The following is a 6,405-nucleotide window of genomic DNA, read 5'->3' as shown; positions in this document are numbered from 1 at the left end:
GCTGTTTTATCTCCTTTCTTAATTTATGTTTCAATTTATAAACATTATCCACATATTTTTATATTGCATCTCAATTTACAGATTGTAATTTCTGGTATGCATCCCCTCTTTATCGCTTACTGTTACCCTGGGTTGTCATATTGTCAATCTCGTTTCCTGATCAATCTCCAATTTCTGATTATAACAGCATGAGAGCGCATCTTGTTTACTTTTATTGCATTCTATCCCATTAGAGCATTTGTTATGATTTTGATTCGCTTACAGCAATGTCGAACCATAGATGTGTAATATAAAAAAAAAAGAAGGGGATCCGATTACAGGTGACCTAAAGGGTTTCTTGATGACAGTTAAGGGACGACCCTTTTGACAATCTTGTTTAGAAACAAGAATGCCAGGTTGTTGTATCAGAAATTTGAGTTTGACAAGCTGCAGGGGAGCCATCCTTTATAAAAGCTAGTAGACCTTCTATGAAATACTTTTTGATAGACCCTCTTGTCATAGTATGGATTCCAAATTGATAAGTTCAGTAACGCTGCAGAGAATTCTGAGTGAGGAAATCGCCATACCAAATAACTCCATAGATAGTATCCCTAAACTAAGGCTTAGGATTATAGAGTTTCCAGGATCTAGGGGTTTCATTATTTACTCCTATGTTGTTATTGTTCAGTCACCCGCTGTAACAGATTTTGACGGCATGTAACCCACCTTTTTTTTTTTTCTTCTGCATGTATAACTGGTTGGGGAAACTATTCAAAGCATCGATTGAAGATGAGCTGGTAGGATTTGCGTTAACGTACATTATCCTGGAAATATATTGATTTATTGTGAGGTCATCACTAAGGAAGTCGTTTTTTTTTTGTGTGTGATTAAAGTCATTTGGGAAATGCGTCATTAATTCAAATCTTTGGTATTCTTTTTCCTGTAAGATTCATGATCTTAGATACTTGATTTATCTCCTGTAGCCTTGCAATCCTTCTATTTGATCATCTTCCTCGCAAAAAAAAAAAATTCTTTTTGCCAAGATTCTATTTCTGATGTTCGAAGTGCTATCCTACTGAAGAAGAAAAGGTTGGTATCCACTATGAATGCATTCTGCTAATAAGATATGACAGGACTTTAGGTTCCTATGAGAGTTTTTTTTTTTGTGCTGTGGGAACAAATGGGGCCAGGATGGTCATGTGATGTTCGGTGATTGATTTGCATTACAAGAAGAGGTCATTATAGGCAAATGCCTCATCAAATAGGATCCAAATATTTTGAAAATGGCAGTGATGTTGAGTTTGCTGCAGAAGTTACTTTCATATAGGATTTTGGACAGTGCCATTGCAGGTGCTCAAGGATTCTCATACCTTCCAACTAGAGCTGCATCCAAGAACCTCAGTTCCTCTTCCGAAAATCAGAGAATTCAAACTAAGCTTGAATCTCATGATAATTTTCTATGTCCAGCTACTGATTCAAGATGCGCTACGACCTCCATTAATGTGACAGAAGACTCTTCTGCAAATTTTGGACTGCGTTTTTAATAAACTTTCAGTAACAATGAGGACACTGCCTTTAGAGATCATGCTTGCTGCAGTTCAAATGTTCCAGAATGGTTCGGTCTCATGGAGCCTCATATGTCTGAAGAGGTTTTAAACATACTCTTAAAATGATCATCAAGGAAGTGGAAAGCTATTCTGAATATCGTCTAAAATTTATCTTATATGTGATTGCTGCCCATTATCTGAATGCTTTAATTCATTTATCAAATCAAGTTAGAATTGCTAGAAGGACTGTTGATCAGGTCATGGATCACAAGGTAAACTTCTCAGAGTGAACGACCCAGGATAGCAATATTCAAGATGGAATATGCTCACTAACGGTCTGGACACCTTCAGCCAACAGGGATGAATATATATATATATATATATATATATATATATATATATATATATATATATATATATATATATATATATATATATATATATATATATATATGAGCCCACGCTTTCTGCTGTCTCTGTTTTGTTTGTCATAGCATCTTTGTATAAAACTGTATTGCAACAATCCACTTTACTCATTGCGCATTCATGTTTTAGCATATCTCCTCCATCACAAATTCATCAGCACCTATCACTTGCAGCATTTCACCTCTGCACTTAGGCACCATTTTCGGTTCACAGATAACAAATGCAACACACCTTATTTGTTCATTGGCATTAAATATCGTGTTCATGCCTTTCTCCATTTACACAATAGTTGCTGCACAAACATCACCTTTGATGCACTATATCTCATTAGCACCCACATCATAAAAGCACGTATGCTGCAAAAGCAACTATTCCCACTCTGCACACATGCACAATACCCATGTCTATTACACTCTGCTAAGCCTCTATAGGTCCAGTAGTATGTAGATTCACCATTTTGTAGCATGTCTTGCTGCGCCTTCAGCATGTATAACACCTCTCGCACTCACACACATACTTCCATTGTTATAAGCATTCCCTACTGTAATTTCATGTTCATATATTTTCATTACATTACCAAAAAAACTCACCTGCTAACACTGTTGGAGTCCATCTTGCTAATGCCACTGCAAAACGATTTCTGATTAAGTGAATGTCTATTCACTGCAGGTTGTCAGTAAACTACGAACCGTATCAGCTTACAACAGGTTTGAAATTTCCCTTCCAGCATCCATTTTATCAATTGCTAGACTTAATATGAATTCCTGTTGTAGAACTTTGCTTAAATTTTCCCATGATTTGCTTAGAAGATGTTGGTTTTTCTGCAAAAAATGTTTGTCATAAGATTTACTTGAGCCCGCCACACCACTGCTACATCAAGTTTGAGTGTTGTATAAAGCTACTGAGCTCTCACCTTCGTATAGGGAAAATGAATGTGAATAGTAGATTCGATTTGCTAACTTGATTTTCTGTAAGGAACAACAAATTTGACTTACTGGGTAAAATCCTCATTATGTGAAATCGCATATTTCTAAAGTCCTAATATATCAGGTAGGATCATTTCAATATGGCTGATTGAGTTTGGTCTAATATGTTGACTGAAAATATTTTGCTGGATCGGCTAAAATTGCCTTGATCCGCTTATTGTCAGATCACACCCCTGCATGTTGGTAAGACTGCCCAAGTGAGTTGTATCAGATTTTTTGTTCATCGCCCATTGCATATGAAGTTGTTTTGAGACTAGATGTTTGGTTCACTTTGCATAGCATCTTCATACTAGGAGTTGAGTGTGTTTTGCCAGAACACCCTGCATAGTCATTTGCACCTCCCCTCTCACATAGCTGCACCCTGCACCTTTTCTTTCTCCCTTCCTGTATTATACCCCAGCATAGTTATATTTTCAATAACACTGTTGTGATCTACCTCACGACACTTACATGTATTTCTAGCTCACAAAAGCACCATCGTGCTTACAATATTGCCACTCTCATCCACCTATATGGAATGTATATGTGTGATATATATATATATATAAGTATATGTATACATATATACTCATATATATATATATAAGTATGTATATAGGTACATACATGTTATCGTCGCAAAATTTTTCCCGTCTTCCCTTCCTTGCGGAAGAGAGAGAGAGGAAATGCTTTCGCGATTCAAACTTGACCGGATTTTGGAAATTGTTTTGAAATACTCGCCTCCGTTTTGAAAATTGCGGGAAAATCCATGGGATGGGGCTCGACCTGTCGGTACGAGGTTCGACCGTTCCTGCCGCCTTTAACAGGGGTAATCAAACCAAGGACCAAAATTGTGCTTGACTTAGTTAAATCATTGAAACCGTGTTCTATCCTAAATGCACAGAGAATTCAGGCATGTGCTTTGAGATTTTGGAAAATGCCAGTTGGAAAATATGATGTATGCTTGGAAAATGCTTTGGAGTTCGAAATAGTTCTAAGGCAAATGATGGAAATCAATTTCTCAGGAAAACTCAGATGGAAAGGATTGAAAATCTCGAGAAAGTTCATAAAGATGTGGGAAAATCATGAATAGTTTGAAAATCCTGAGAAAATGTAAGTAATTCTTAGGAAAAGGATAAACATTTGAAGGGAAAATACTTGTCAGGAAAAGCTTCAAGTTTTGAAAGCTTTCTTTGAAAAATGATTGAAATTCATAGGAAAACTTTTGGGGAAGGAAAATTGAAACTCAGGAAACTGAAATCTTGAGGATTTTAGCCTTGAAACACTTAGAAATCGATTTTGATCTTTGAGAAAGGTGAGAGACTTCTTTTGAAAATCTTGAGAAAATAACCTTTTTCATGGAAAACTGTGGAAAAACTTGACTAGGGAAAACCGATTTTGAAAATTTCTCAAGGTTTCTTGAGAAATCGATTTCTTGAGAATGAAATTTTCTTAAGAAAATCATAAGAAAACCAATGATTTCATGATGCAAATGATATGAGTGAATGAATGCACTTTGAAAGATTTTCTAAGAAATTCGTTGGAAAATGTGTATTAAGTCAAAATAAATCCATCACATATTCTGACTGTGGCCATGAATATGTTCAGAGCTTAATTGATTTAATGCACAATACTTTGAAAATATTAGAAATATGATGTGCATTTTAAGATAGCCTAAGAGTGTAGGTTCAGTGTGATTAGTAGAGAGATGATGGATCTGGGTCTCGTCCTTATTCCGACTAGGGCCGTAAATATGGACTCCACCGAGTTCATCAACTCTCTAAGAGTTGGTGCACGTGCCATTCGTGTATATCCATAGTACTTTTGAAATGAAATGCATGAATCACATAAACAGGATATTGCATAAATTCAAACTATATGATATGCATCCTAGTCTAAGCAGAAATTTAAATCTCTTATTCCAAAATTTACATTATTACATCACTAAATAAACGAAATAAATGGAAATTTCAGACTTCAGCTCCTTCTTTTGAATGTCCCTGCCAAACTTGAAATAAGGTTATCTCAAATATGTGGGTTTTTCCAATAATATTATAAAATTATTGGACTTAATTGGATATAAACCCTATTATCATACTTCCTTGATATTTGAAATGATGTAAATTCAAAAAAAAATCAGTAGAAAATAGTTTGAAATTCGAAATTGGGGTCAAAATGACCAAAATACCCCTAATATTTAAGTTATACCTTTAAAATCAGGGCTTTTGAAGGAAATTTTGGTAAAATTGAGATTTTGAAATTCGAATTGAATCAAATGATGATGAAATGCAGTATGAGGCATGATGACATGCTGCTAAACACATTAAGACTGTAAAACCAGAATTTGACATTTTGCAATTTATCCAAAATAACGAATTTCGCTTGTTTTTCGCTTGGATTCGGGTCCCGCGGGGCCCTGTTTTGATATTATGGCTAAACCAAGCCTCAAATGAATTCCAAATGCTGTCAAATTCGGTATGGAGCATCTACCTATCCTGACAAATAGCCTAGAATGCTAAAACGCACGAAATGACATGGTTTAGATACTAAAATTTAAAGAAAATCCTAAAATGGACTAATTTCGCCTACAGACCCGAACCAAATACAATGCTTAATATGATAATGCAAAAATTACACCATGAAAACCTATGATATTTTGCAGACTGCTAAAGGACCTGAAATTGAACATTTTTGGTTTTTACAGCCTTGGGATTTGAACTACGGTGAGTTCGGTATCGGGAATTTGGTTCTGTCGGAGGTAAAATCGACCTAATCTAATATAAAATGCTAAAAAACTAGAAACCAGCCATGGAAATTTCTGATATTTAACTGAGCTACTCAGACACATATAGGGACAACTTTTATGTTTATGACTTCGGCATTTGATCAACAGAAACATAGATAAAAATACAACTTTTCATGCCTAAAGCAACAGAACAGACAAATGTGACAAAACAGAAGACTAACAAGACAAATCTGAAATAGATCTTAAAGCTGTTCTAAAAATCAAAAGATTTCAGATGCAAACAGAGGACATCCCGAACATGACATTCACTTTTTACAGATTTGGATTTGGAGCAATACCCAAAGAGAACCCATCTCCTTAAGTCGATCCAAAATCTTAGAGGCCCAAATCAGGCTCTGACACGTGTCCCGAACTCTTGGATTTTTGTCAGACATAAAACAAATTCAGAAAAATCTCAGAAAATCATGTTAAACACTAGACATTTTTCCAAGTTCCTAACGGCTTTTGGATCGAAAATTGGACCTCACACGAGAGAGATCTCGATTTTACAAGTCGGAAATGAGTTTTTAAAACGCATCCTGGGTAACAAAACCTGACTTACCATTTTGAATGTTTACCGCAGTAAACAAATTCAAATCCTTTCGAATTTTTGGCACATTTTTAGGGACACCTAAGGGCGCATTCTACGATTTTTTTAGAATTTTTAATGAAAAATAAATGCATGAAATGACGTGTGGACCGA

Source organism: Nuphar pumila, chromosome 1 (genome assembly GCF_984573655.1).
Source record: "Nuphar pumila chromosome 1, dmNupPumi1.hap1.1, whole genome shotgun sequence".
NCBI classification, from domain to species: Eukaryota; Viridiplantae; Streptophyta; class Magnoliopsida; order Nymphaeales; family Nymphaeaceae; genus Nuphar; species Nuphar pumila.
Note: the sequence above shows the minus strand (reverse complement) of the source record.